Source organism: Haematobia irritans, chromosome 4, assembly GCF_050003625.1.
Source record: "Haematobia irritans isolate KBUSLIRL chromosome 4, ASM5000362v1, whole genome shotgun sequence".
In the NCBI taxonomy this organism is placed as follows: domain Eukaryota; kingdom Metazoa; phylum Arthropoda; class Insecta; order Diptera; family Muscidae; genus Haematobia; species Haematobia irritans.
Window position 1 is genome coordinate 39723748 of NC_134400.1, and position 14960 is coordinate 39738707.

The following is a 14960-nucleotide window of genomic DNA, read 5'->3' on the forward strand; positions in this document are numbered from 1 at the left end:
TGACCGATTTCGACCAATTTTTGCATGGGTATTTGAGGCCATATATTAACACCATGTACCAAATTTCAACTGAATCAGATGAATTTGGTCTTCCAAGAGGCTCCGGAGGTCAAATCTGGTGATCGGTTTATATGGGGGCTATATATAATTATGGACCGATGTGGACCAATTTTTGCATGGTCATATACTAACACCATGTACCAAATTTCAGCCGGATCGGATAAAATTTGCTTCTCTTAGAGACTCCGCAAGCCAAATCGGGGGATCGGTTTATATGGGGGCTGTATGTTATTATGGACAGATGTGGACCAATTTTTGCATGGTTGTTAGAGACCATACACTAACACCATGTACCAAATTTCAGCCGAATGGGAAAAAATTTGCTTCTCTTGGAGCAATTGCAAGCCAAATTTGTGGGTCCGTTTATATGGGGGCTATACGTAAAAGTGGATAGATATGGCCCATTTGCAATACCATCCGACCTACATCAATAACAACTACTTGTGCCAAGTTTCAAGTCGATAGCTTGTTGCGTTCGGAAGTTAGCGTGATTTCAACAGACGGACGGACGGACGGACATGCTCAGATCGACTCAGAATTTCACCACGACCCAGAATATATATACTTTATGGGGTCTTAGAGCAATATTTCGATGTGTTACAAACGGAATGACAAAGTTAATATACCCCCCATCCTATGGTGGAGGGTATAATTACAATAAAAACTACTCCGAAATATAGAATACAAAATTATATAAACATTATGACTTAATACTGAAAATAATAATAATAATATTATTATGGGTAAAAATTATTTAAATAGGAAACAATAAATAAATATAAATTTATATGTTAACACAAGTAAGGAAAGTCTAAAGTCGGACGGGGCCGACTATATTATACCCTGCACCAAGGCCGTATTCAGGGGGGGGGGGGGGATGAGGGGGATCAAACCCCCCCGAAATGAATGAATATTTTTACATAAATAAATATATATTTTTAGCTGCATAGAAAAATCTTTTCGAAGATGTTGAAGAAAAGCTGGAGGTTTTATTTTGAAAAACGCTTACCTATAAAACTTGCACAAATCATAGAATACTAGTTGAAAAGTCCGTCAAACGACGGTCGAAAATAACAAATTGTTTTTGTTTTCGCACCACAAATTTCATTTTTGGAAAATGTATATCTGCTTTTTATGAGTGTTTGTTGTTCTTTTTGTGAACATGACTCGCTTTGTTTGGCCATAGAACAACAACGAAACAGCCAAACACACATGTGTAAATGAAATGGCGTAAAACCTGCGAAAAGAACCTGCCTAATTTAGCGATGGAAGCAATAAAGAGATATTTCCAAACGTGCATATTCTTTTAAAAATTTTGGTCACTTTGCCAGTTACTCAGGGATGGAAAATACAATTTTTAGGAAAGTACAAAAAAGGTATTTTTTGATCGGAAGGGTACTTTTTACTAAATTTCAACAAAAATTTCACTGGAATATTATTGTCAAGAGACTGAATTTTAAAGAAAATAAAATTTTGACAAAATTTTTTATATAAATAAAATTTTGCAAAAATTTTCTAAAGAAATAAAATTTTGCAAAAAAAATTCTATAGAAAAATAAATTTGCAAAATTTTTTCTATAGAAATAAAATTTTGCAAAAATTTCCTATAGAAATAAATCTTTTACAAAATTTTCAATTGAAATAAAATTTTGACAAAATTTTCTATAAAAATAAAATTTTGCAAAAATTCTATATAGAAATAAAATTTTGACAACATTTTCTACCGAAATAAAAAATCGATAATGTAGAATCGCATTCGTTTTTCGACTAAAACATTTTTGAAGTTCAATAAAATCCTTTTTTTGACTATGTCTTTTACGAAACAGATTTTTTCCCACATGGTCTGTTTTGCCATATTTGTAATTTGTAATTTCTCAAAATATTAAAATATTTTGTCAAAGCTATTGTACCATAAATCTGATATCGACTCAAAAATGTCTACACAAAAGGTACTAAATCATTCGCGGGGGTACTATGGTACTGACCGGGGTGAAAAAGGTTTGAAAAAAGTACTATAGAACTGCATTTTCCATCCCTGCAGTTACTACGTGCTCATCCGAACGTTAATTTTCAACAATGAAGAGATTAAAGACGTATCTTAGAAATTCGACTAGCGAGAGTAGACTCAAAGGATTGGCATTAATGTCGGTTCATCGCCGAATAAATGTGCCGACTGAAGAAGTCATTCATTTATTTGCTGCCCAAAAAGCCCGTCGGCTCAATTTAATATTATAACAAGTATATACAGCAGTAAGTTCGGCCGGGCCGAATCTTAAATACCCACCACCATGAACCAAATATTAGAGTTTCCTTTGAAATTTCAGGAGGGCTTGAGGACACTTCCCGAAGATAAATTTAAAGATTTCACCTATGAGGACTATATCAGATTATGGATTTATAAGAACCATTTTTGTTTGAGTTTTAGAGGAATCATTAACATCTCTTGTAAGTGTGCAAGAAAATTATAAAATAACGTCTTGATTTGAAATCTTAAATCTGTAGAAGTAAAATCTGGAAATTTTACATTGAGTTTCAACCAATTTTCATGATCAGTGCGCCTTCTACACCCTGAAGAAGTGAAGTCTGTTTATATGGAGGCATTACCAAATGGACCGATAAAAACTTAATCCGATACACATTTTTGTGAGCCTAAAATACCATAATATTTACAATTTCAGGCAAATCAGATAAAAACTACGGTTTCTAGAAACCCAAGGAGTTAAATCGGGAGATCGTTCTTATGGGGGCTATACTAAAATATGGACCGATACTCACCGTTTTCGGCACACCTCTTTATGACCCGAAAATACCTCTAGATTTCCAATTTCAGACAAATTAGATAAAAACTACGGTTTCTATAAGCCCAAGACCCCAAATCGGGAGGTCGTTTAATATGGGGACCATACCAAAACATGGACCGATACTCACAATTTTTGGCACACGTATTTGTGGTCTTACAATACCTCTAGATTTCCAATTTCCGGTAAATTTAATAAAAACTGCGGTTTCTATAAGCCCAAGAAGTAAAATCGGGAGATCGGTCTATATGGGGGCTATACCAAAATATGGACCGATACTCACAATTTTTGGCACAAGTATTTGTGGTCCTACAATACCTCTAGATTTCCAATTTCAGGTAAATTGAATAAAAACTGCGGTTTCTATAAGCCCAAGAAGTAAAATCGGGAGATCGGTCTATATGGGGGCTATACCAAAACATGGACCTATACTCACCATTTTTGGCACACCTCTTTATAGTCCTAAAATACCTCTAGATTTCCCATTTCAGACAAATTGGATAAAAACTACGGTTTCTATAAGCCCAAGACCCCAAATCGGGAGGTCGTTTTATATGGGGACCATACCAAAACATGGACCGATATAGCCCATCTTCGAACTTGACCTGTCTGCAGACAAAAGACGAGTTTGTGCTAAATTTCAGCACGATTGCTTCATTAGTGAATACTGTAGCGTGATTACAACAGACAGACGGACATCGTTATATCGTCTTAGAATTTCTCCCTGATCAATAATATATATACTTTATATAGTCGGAAATCGATATTTCGATGTGTTTGTAACACATGACAAACTTATTATACCCCCGTCACCATTCTATGGTGGTGGGTATAAAAATATTGTATGCATACCTATGCATAAATAAAATTTTCTACGCATGAGATTATATGAATATTTTTTTTTTAAGTTGAAGTTGGCTATTTTACAAGGAAAATGTTGGTATTTTGACCATTTTTGTCGAAATCAGAATAACATATATATGGGAGCTATATCTAAATCTGAACCGATTTCAGCCAAATTTGGCACGCATAGCTACAATGCTAATTCTACTCCCTGTGCAAAATTTCAACTAAATCGGAGCAAAAAATTGGCCTCTGTGGTCATATGAGTGTAAATCGGGCGAAAGCTATATATGGGAGCTATATCTAAATCTGAACCGATTTCAACCAAATTTGGCACGCATAGCTACAATGCTAATTCTACTCCGTGTGCAAAATTTCAACCAAATTGGGGTAAAACTCTGGCTTCTGGGACCGTATTAGTCCATATCGGGCGAAAGATATATATGGGAGCTATATCTAAATCTGAACCGATTTCAATAAAAATTTGGCACACTTGACTATAGTACTAATTGTTCTTCTTGTTCAAAATTGTAAGCAAATTAGGGTAAAACTCTGGCTTCTGGGGCCATACAAGTCCATATCGGGCGAAATATATATATGGGAGCTATATCTAAATCTATTCTGAGCCAAAACACATACTTATGCCAAATTTGAAGTCGATTGGACTAAAACTGCGACCTAGACTTTGATTACAAAAATGTGTTCACGGACAGACGGACATCGCTATATCGACTCAAGAGCCCACCCTGAGCATTTTTGCCAAAGACACCATGTGTCTATCTCGTCTCCTTCTGGGTGTTGCAAACATATGCACTAACTTATAATACCCTTTTCCACAGTGTGGAGCAGGGTATAAAAAAAGAAAAAACCGTAAAATAATATAAAAAAAAAATAATAATAATAATTAAATCACATATTTATGGATTAGTATCAATATTACATGATAATCATATTAAGTGTTAAGACAAGTACTATAAAGTTTGCTGCAGAAAAAAAAAACAAACCAAGAAGACATGTTATTTAAAAACCATATAATTCATATTAATTCACAAACAGAAAACAAAAAATTTTATGTCAGATTAGCAAAATGAAGAAGTAGCTTTTTTCGATATGTAGGACAGGAAACCATTCTATAATTGTCTTAAAATGTTCGCATATATTTTATTTATGAAATATAAACATTCAAAATATTAATTTCCCGTTTGTTTTTCTCTTCTATTTTCTATTTGCTTAGGTCGTTGTGTTTAACATATTAATTAAAAAATAAATAACGGAAAAAAAGGAAACCAGTCTGGAAAGAAAGTTTACGGCTGCATATACACACACACACATACGGAAACAACCAAAAACACATCATATATTTTAGGGAAGTCCACAACAAACATTCTCTCTCTCTCTCTCTCTCCATTGCCTAAAAATCTAACACCCAGCAAAATATATATGATGAAGGACAAGGCCCATAAATGGATGGATGAACGATGAATGCATGAGTATCGGTCCAGTTAAGTGAAGTTGTTGTGGGTTATGGTTGATAAACTCTGTGAAACATTTAAAGCAGCAACATAACAATATTTGTTCCTCCTTAAAGTATGCTTTAGAAGCCTTAACCTATCAGCCAGCCAGGCAGCCAGCCAACCAACCATCCACCACTGTATATAGTTAAAGCTCTCGGAGTATTTTCAACTAAGCACCTACAAGTATGCTTTAATATTGTATTTATTTCATACCATATATACATATTATGTTATATAGGCAATGTATGAGAAGCAAATATGAGCTTCTATCTGGCCATAGCACGCCATTATCGTTGCCACTCTTTCCTTTTGCGAAAAAGCCGTAACAACAAAACTTAGCCACAATTCTTACCATTTTATTTTATTTTATTTTTTTTGTCCCACAAAGTATTCACACACATATAGGCTATCGCTCGCTCGCCTCGTCCTCCCCCACCCCTTCTTAAATACAATATTTATAAAGAACATACATAGATGAGAAAAATGTAATTAGTGCGGTTAAATTTATGTAGTTTTCCTTTTTTTTTTCATGCGTAGCAATGTAACTGGAATAACAATTTTCCTAAAACCCCAACAAATTGTCACATTGTTTACCACTATTGGACTAAATGAAACAATAAAGGTTTATGGGGTTAGGGTTTGTAATCAGAATCAAAAATAGTCCCATTTTTAAAATTTCGATTTTTTGTCCAAATTTGGAAGAATCAGATTTTTGAAAATTTGGATAAGTTGACTTTTTGATAATTTGGAAAAATTTAATTTTCGACAAATTGGGAAAAGTCGACTTTTTGACTATTGGACACGTTGAACTACAAAAAAAATTGGAATAATTCGACTTTTTGAAAATTTGAAAAAATCTACCTTTTTTAAATTTAAAAAAGTCGACTTTTGAAATTTTTGATAAATCGAATTGTTAACAATTTCTGATTTTCGACTTCGAAATTTGGAAAAGTCGACTGTTTGAAAATTTCGTAAAATTAGATTTTTTTGAAAATTTGGAAAATTTGACTTATCGAGTTTTTGACTCAAGTGTCGATTTTTTGTAAAATTGGAAAACCCGACATTTGAAAATTTGGAAAAATCGAATTTTTAACAATTCGGATAAAGTCGACTTTTCGAAAGTTTTAAGTTTGGAAACTGAACTTTTTCGAAAATTTGAAAAAAAATACTTTTTTAAAATGTTGGTAATGTCGAAAATTTGGAAAAATTAAATTTTTAACGATTCGGGAAAAATCGACATTTCGACTGTTTTAAAATTTGGAAAAGTTAACTTTTTGAAAATTTGGAAAAATGTACTTTTTAAAAATTTCAAAAATTCCGCATTCGATTTAGAAAAATCGTCATTTGAAAAATCGAATTTTTAACAATTTGGGGAAAGACCAATGTTTTAAGTTTGGGAAAAATCGACATTACGACTGTTTTAAAATTTGGAAAAGTTAACTTTTTGAAGAGGCGACTTTTGGGAAATTTGGAAAGTTGACATTTGAAAATTTCTGATTTTCGACTTTGAAATTTGGAAAAGTCGACTGTTTGAAAATTTGGTAAAATTAGACTTCTTTGAAAATTTGGAAAAGTTGACTTATCGAGTTTTTGACTGAAGTGTCGATTTTTTTGTAAAATTGGAAAACCCGACATTTGAAAATTTGGAAAAATCGAATTTTTAACAATTCGGAGAAAGTCGACTTTTTGAAAGTTTTAAGTGAACTTTTTCGAAAATTTGAAAAAAATACTTTTTAAAATGTTGGTAATGTCGAAAATTTGGAAAAATTAAATTTTTAACGATTTGGGAAAAATCGACATTTCGACTGTTTTAAAATTTGGAAAAGTTAACTTTTTGAAAATTTGGAAAAATGTAATTTTTAAAAATTTTAAAAATTCCGCATTCGATTTAGAAAAATCGACATTTGAAAAGTTGGAAAATCGAATTTTTAACAATTTGGGTAAAGACGAATGTTTTAAGTTTGCGAAAGATCGACATTTCGACTGTTTTAAAATTTTGAGAAGTTAACTTTTTGAAAATTTGGAAAAATTAAAAATTTCAAAAATTCCGCATTCGATTTAGAAAAATCGACATTTGAAAAGTTGGAAAATCGAATTTTTAACACTTTGGAGAAAGACGAATGTTTTAAGTTTGAAAAGTGAAATTTTTAAAATTTTTGAAAATTTTGACTTTTTTGCAATTTAGAAAAGTCGACTTTTCGAGTTTTCGACTGTTTCAAATTTTGGTAAAGCCAGCTTTTTGAGAATTGGGAAAAATTTTACTTTTTTAATTTGTAAAAGTCGACTTTTGTAAAATTTGGAAAAATCGAATTGTTAACAATTTCTGAAAAGTCGATTTTTCTATTATTTTAAAATTTGGAAAAGCCGACCTTGGAAAAATTAGACTTTTTTGAAAATTTGGAAAAGTTAACTTATTGAGTTTTCGACGCAAAGAGTCGACTTTTTGTAAAATTTGGAAAGTCAACTTTGGAAATTTAGAAAAATTATATTTTTAACGATTTGGGAAAAATCGACATTTCGACTGTTTTAAAATTTGGAAAAGTTAACTTTTTGAAAATTTGGAAAAATGTAATTTTTAAAAATTTCAAAAATTCCGCATTCAATTTAGAAAAATCCACATTTGAAAAGTTGGAAAATCGAATTTTTAACACTTTGGAGAAAGACGAATGTTTTAAGATTGGGAAAAATCGACATTTCGACTGTTTTAAAATTTTGAGAAGTTAACTTTTTGAAAATTTGGAAAAATTAAAAATTTCAAAAATTGCGCATTCGATTTAGAAAAATCGACATTTGAAAAGTTGGAAAATCGAATTTTTAACAATTTGGAGAAATACGAATGTTTTAAGTTTGAAAAGTGAATTTTTGAAAATTTTGACTTGCACTTTTGCAATTTAGAAAAGTCGACTTTTCGAGTTTTCGACTGTTTCAAATTTTGGTAAAGCCGGCTTTTTGAGAATTGGGAAAAATTTGACGTTTTTAATTTGTAAAAGTCGAATTTTGTAAAATTTGGAAAAATCGAATTGTTAACAATTTCTGAAAAGTCGAGTTTTCTATTATTTTAAAATTTGAAAATTTGGAAAATTTGACTTATTGAGTTTTCGACGCAAAGAGTCGACTTTTTGTAAAATTCGGAAAATCAACTTTGGAAATTTAGAAAAATTATATTTTTAACGATTTGGGAAAAATCGACATTTCGACTGTTTTAAAATTTTGAGAAGTTAACTATTTGAAAATTTGGAAAAATTAAAAATTTCAAAAATTCCGCATTCGATTTAGAAAAATCAACATTTGAAAAGTTGGAAAATCGAATTTTTAACAATTTGGAGAAAGACGAATGTTTTAAGTTTGAAAAGTGAAATTTTTGAAAATTTGGAAAATTTTGACTTTTGCAATTTAGAAAAGTCGGCTTTTCGAGTTTTCGACTGTTTCAAATTTTGGTAAAGCCAGCTTTTTGAGAATTGGGAAAAATTTGACTTTTTTAATTTGTAAAAGTCGACTTTTGTAAAATTTAAGAAAAATTATATTTTTAACGATTTGGGAAAAATCGACATTTCGACTGTTTTAAAATTTTGAGAAGTTAACTTTTTGAAAATTTGGAAAAATTAAAAATTTCAAAAATTCCGCATTCGATTTAGAAAAATCAACATTTGAAAAGTTGGAAAATCGAATTTTTAACAATTTGGAGAAAGACGAATGTTTTAAGTTTGAAAAGTGAAATTTTTGAAAATTTGGAAAATTTTGACTTTTTTGCAATTTAGAAAAGTCGACTTTTCGAGTTTTCGACTGTTTCAAATTTTGATAAAGCCGGCTTTTTGAGAATTGGGAAAAATTTGACTTTTTTCATTTGTAAAAGTCGAATTTTGTAAAATTTGGAAAAATCGAATTGTTAACAATTTCTGAAAAGTCGATTTTTCTATTATTTTAAAATTTGGAAAAGCCGACCTTGGAAAAATTAGACTTTTTTGAAAATTTGGAAAAGTTAACTTATTGAGTTTTCGACGCAAAGAGTCGACTTTTTGTAAAATTTGGAAAGTCAAATTTTCGAGTCGAAGAGTAGACTTTTTGAAAATTTCGAAAATACAACATTTGAAAATTTGGAAAAATCGAATTTGTAACAATTATGGGTTTTGGAAAAATTGGTTTTTAACAATTTGGGAAAAAGTCAATTTTTTGTTTCAATTTGGAAAGGTCGACTTTTTGAAAATGTTGAATAGTTGAAGAGGCGACTTTTGGGAAATTTGGAAAGTTGACATTTGAAAATTTGGAAAAATTAAATTTTTCAAAATATGGGGAAAAATCGACTTTTCGACTGTTTTAAAATTTGGAAAAGACAACTTTTTGAAAATTTGGAAGAATTTACATTATGAAAATTGGGCCGACATTTCGAGTCGAAGAGTCCACTTTTTGAAAATTTCCAAAATACCACATTTGAAATTTTTGAATTTGTAACAATTTAGACTTTTCGAAAATTTGAAAAAAAAAAATGGAAATGAAACTACAAAGAATTTAGGCTAGAATAAAAAACCGATAGCTGATAGCCTAAGTAGCTAATGCTAGATTTTTCTCTATTATTCTTATATTTACTATAAGTTTAATAAATAATAAAAAAACAGGGTCTTTGGTTATTTACAAAATTTGGAGAAAAAAAAATTATTTAAAACAAAAAAAACCAAATTTATAAAATTTTCTAAATTCGACTTTTTGGAAAAATCGATTTTTTAAATTTTCAGTTAACCGCAGCTCAAAATTTTCCAAATTTTCCATTGAAAAAAATTTATACATTCACCAATTTTGCATTGAAAAAAATTTATACATTCACCATGTGTCTGTATCAAAAAATAAAGTCGACCCAAAAAAAAATCGAGTTTTCAACCTTTCGATTTTAAAGTATATAAAAGTTTCAAATTTTGGAAAAAATTGGTAAAGTCGGCATTTTTGATCATTTGGTTATGTCGACTTTTTGTAAAATTTTTAAAGTCGGCTTATCGAGTATTCGCCTTTTTCAAAATTTGGAAATATCAACATGTTCACCACAGTTCTGTACCGAAATATGAAGCTGAGCCTCAATTTTTGCCATCGGCGGTTGGTTGGCTTTAATTGGGTAAAATTAATTTAAATTATCCAATATTGCCTTTAACCTATTCAATAAATCCTACTTAGGGTGTGTGTTTTTGCTAGCATATGAATGTGTGTGCTTATGTGGATTATTTAGCTTATAATATTAATATACATAATTATCTGTTAATTAAATGATTATTATTATTATTATTACCAATTTATTTTCTATTTATATTAATTATATATATAGTGATTAAGTTGATAAATATATATACAAAATACCCCATAAAAAATACGAACCATGTATTTACATACAACCACTTGCATATTTGCCTAAAAATAGGCTTTGATGTTTTTGTAATATTTATGTAAAATTATTACTGTATAGTTTTCTTTTTTTTGTGGTTTGTATTTTTTTATAAGTTTACATTTATATAAAATAAACCAACAATTAAATAAATTTTCCAGAACAAAGAAAACGGTATATTTTCTTAAAAGCAAAAAAAGAAAAACTTGTAAAAATATAAATGAAAAATAAAAGTAAAGTCCCAAGTTAATTATTAAAAAAAAAACAGAAAACATCTTTTACACATGAATTAGTAGTGTTAAATCTACAAGAAAATATATTTTGTTTTGAAAGTTTGCTTTTCATTTCCATCATGCGGGCAGCAAATGAAATCCCATAACAATTAATCCTTGGCTATCTTGTATGTTGGTCTAAAGAAAAAATAAGCAATATCTCGTTTTTACAGCTTAAAAATTTAGAAGACAGTTGACAAATTGAAAAATATTTCTACAGAAAAAAAACACAAATACATGCACATTTTCGGAGGGACGCTAATTAATAAAATATTTGATTCAATAGGATTTTGTTTTTTATCAGGATATCGATTTTGATTTCAGCGTAGTGTCTTCTTTATTTTCGTTTTTATTTTTAGCTTTAAATGGATTTCTTCAAAACACCAAAAAGTATGCAACGTTTTTGCAAACAAAATATATAATTATATTTGTCAAAATTGTTGTTTTTGATTTCAGCTTAACCCTCTAATGCCCCAATTTTTTTGCCAGCCGATTAAACATTCAATGTTAACGATACAAAAGCAAGAAAAATTTATACGGTAAAATTCAGTATACAAGGCCGTAGCCAGGATTTTAAATTGGGGGGGGGAGTGTTCAACTTTAAAAAAAAATATTCATATAATCTCATGTGAAGAAAATTTTATTTATGCATAGGTATGTATACAATATTTTTATAATATTAAATTGAGCCGACGGGCTTTTTGGGCAGCAAATAAATCAATGACTTCTTCAGTCGGCACATTTATTCGGCGATGAACCGACATTAATGCCAATCCTTTGAGTCTACTCTCGCTAGTCGAGTTTCTAAGATACGTCTTTAATCTCTTCATTGTTGAAAATTAACGTTCGGATGAGCACGTAGTAACTGCAGGGATGGAAAATGCAGTCCTATAGTACTTTTTTCAAACCTTTTTCACCCCGGTCAGTACCGTAGTACCCCCGCGAATGATTTAGTACCTTTTGTGTAGACATTTTTGAGTCGATATCAGATTTATGGTACAATAGCTTTGACAAAATATTTTAATATTTTGAGAAAGTCTTTATCAACCTTATTTGCTAATAGTCTTTTACAAATATGGCAAAACAGACATGTTCATGTGGGAAGAAAATCTCGATTTTGTAAAAGACATAGTCAAAAACAGGATTTTATTGAACTTCAAGAAAGTTTTAGTCGAAAAAAGAATGCGATTCTATATTATCGATTTTTTATTTCGGTAGAAAATATTGTCCAAATATTATTTCTATATAGAATTTTTGGAAAATTTTATTTTTATAGAAAATTTTGTCAAAATTTTATTTCAATTGAAAATTTTGTAAAAATTTTATTTCTATAGGAAATTTTTGCAAAATTTTATTTCTATAGAAAATTTTGTCAAAATTTTATTTTCTTTAAAATTCAGTCTCTTGACAATAATCTTCCAGTGAAATTTTTGTTGAAATTTAGTAAAAAGTACCTTTCCGCTCAAAAAATACCTTTTTTGTACTTTCTTAAAAATTGTATTTTCCATCCCTGAGTAACTGGCAAAGTGACCAAAATTTTTAAAAGAATATGCAAGTTTGGAAATATCTCTTGCTTCCATCGCTGAATTAGGCGGGTTCTTTTCGCAGGTTTTGCGCCATTTCATTTACACATGTGTGCTTGGCTGTTTCGTTGTTGTTGCTATGGCCAAACAAAGCGAGTCATGTTCACAAAAAGAACAACAAACACACATAAAAAGCAGAAATACATTTTCCAAAAATGAAATTTGTGTTGCGAGAACAAAAACAATTTGTTTTTTTCGACCGTCGTTTGACGGGCTTTTCAACTAGTATTCTATGATTTGTGCAAGTTTTATAGGTAAGCGTTTTTCAAAATAAAACCTCCAGCTTTTCTTCAACATCTTCGATAAGATTTTTCTATGCAGCTAAAAATATATATTTATTTATATAAAAATATTCATTCATTTCGGGGGGGTTTGATCCCCCTCATCCCCCCCCCCCCCCCCCCTTTAATACGGCCTTGTCAGTATATGCTGCAAAGCCTCTTTTATCTAAGATTTCTTCTTATTTTACTCATTTTTGTTGCCTTACGGTGTGTTTTACTAAAAGCTTCCTGATTTAATGAAGGCCGCCTAAAGGCGGGATTGGGCATTAGAGGGTTAAAACCATGCATTGACTAAACTACTAAACTACAAGCTTAACCAACAGAGGAAATGAATGCTTGTCTAATTTATTTGGGCAAATCCCTATAGACTGCAAGATGGTTGGATGTACAGCTGTTTCGGAATTACCACATTCCTCATCAGCATCCTCTACTTGCAGCAAAACTATCAACCAATTATCAGAATAAATTCGGGTAATTCACTCAACCCAAAATTTTATTATACCCTGCGCCACACTGTGGAACAGGGTATTATAAGTTAGTGCATATGTTTGTAACACCCAGAAGGAGACGAGGTAGACACATGGTGTCTTTGGCAATAATGCTCAGGGTGGGTCTCTGAGTCGATATAACCATGTCCGTCTGTCCGTCCGTCCGTCTGTCTGTGAACACATTTTTGTGATCAAAGTCTAGGTCGCAATTTAAGTCCAATCGCCTTCAAATTTGGCACATGTTCCTAATTTGGGTCAGAATAGAACCCTGTTGATTTTGGAAGAAATCGGTTCAGATTTAGATATAGCTCCCATATATATTTTTCGCCCGATATGCACTAATATGGACCCAGCAGCCAGATTTTTATACCGATGTGCTTGAAATTTTGCACTAGGAGTACAATTAGTAGTATAGTCAAGTGTGCAAAATTCGATTGAAATCGGTTCAGTTTAAGATATAGCTCCCATATATATCTTTCGCCCGATATGGGCTTATATGGCCCCAGAAGCCAGATTTTAGGCCGAATTTGGTTGAAATTTTGCACTAGGAGTACAATTAGTAGTATAGTCAAGTGTGCAAAATTCGATTGAAATCGGTTCAGATTTAGATATAGCTCCCATATATATCTTTCGCCCGATATGGACTAATATGGTCCTAAAAGCCAGAGTTTTGGCCCAATTTGGTTGAAATTTTGGACAGAGAGTAGATTTAGCATTGTAGCTATGCGTGCCAAATTTGGTTGAAATCGATTCAGATTTAGATATAGCTCCCATATATATCTTTCGCCCGATATGGACTTATATGGCCCCAGAAGCCAGATTTTAGGCCGAATTTGGTTGAAATTTTGCACTAGGAGTACAATTGGTAGTATAGTCATGTGTGCCAAATTTAATTGAAATCGGTTCAGATTTAGATATAGCTCCCATATATATCTTTCGCCCGATATGGACTAATATGGTTCTAATAGCCAGAGTTTTAGCCCAATTTGGTTGAAATTTTGCACAGGGAGTAGATTTAGCATTGTAGCTATGCGTGCCAAATTTGGTTGAAATCGATTCAGATTTAGATATAGCTCCCATATATATATTTCGCCCGATATGGACTAATATGGTCCTAGAAGCCAGAGTGTTGGCCCAATTTGTTTGAAATTTTGCACTAGGAGTACAATTAGTAGTGCAGTTAAGTGTGCAAAATTTGATTGAAATCGGTTCAGATTTAGATATAGCTCCTATATATAGCTTTCGCCCGATTTACACTCATATGACCACAAAGGCAAATTTTTTGCTCCGATTTAGTTGAAATTTTGCACAGGGCTTGCACAGGGTAGCTATGCTAGCCAAATTTGGTTGAAATCGGTACAGATTTAGATATAGCTCCCATATATATGTTTTTCTGATTTCGACAAAAATGGTCAAAATACCAACATTTTCCTTGTAAAATCGCCACTGCTTAGTCGAAAAGTTGTAAAAATGACTCTAATTTTCCTAAACTTCTAATACATATATATATATCGAGCGATAAATCATAAACAAACTTTTGTGAAGTTTCCATAAAATTGCTTCAGATTTAAATGTTTCCCATATTTTTTTACTAACATTGTGTTCCACCCTAGTGCATTAGCCGACTTAAATTTTGAGTCTATAGATTTTGTAGAAGTATATCAAATTCTGTCCAGATCGAGTGATATTTCAATGTATGTATTTGGGACAAACCTTTATATATAGCCCCCAACACATTTGACGGATGTGATATGGT

At 31.3% G+C, this 14960-nt stretch overlaps 1 protein-coding gene across 1 annotated transcript in view; it reads left to right on the forward strand.

Annotated features, from left to right (window-relative positions):
* The window catches only part of MYPT-75D (Myosin phosphatase targeting subunit 75D), a gene marked incomplete in the record, with an annotated part of 265876 nt that extends 255124 nt beyond the window's left edge, over window positions 1-10752 (forward strand). Inside the window, 1 exon segment of the mRNA XM_075307586.1 lies at window positions 4936-10752.
* Between the last annotated feature and the right edge of the window lie 4208 nt (window positions 10753-14960).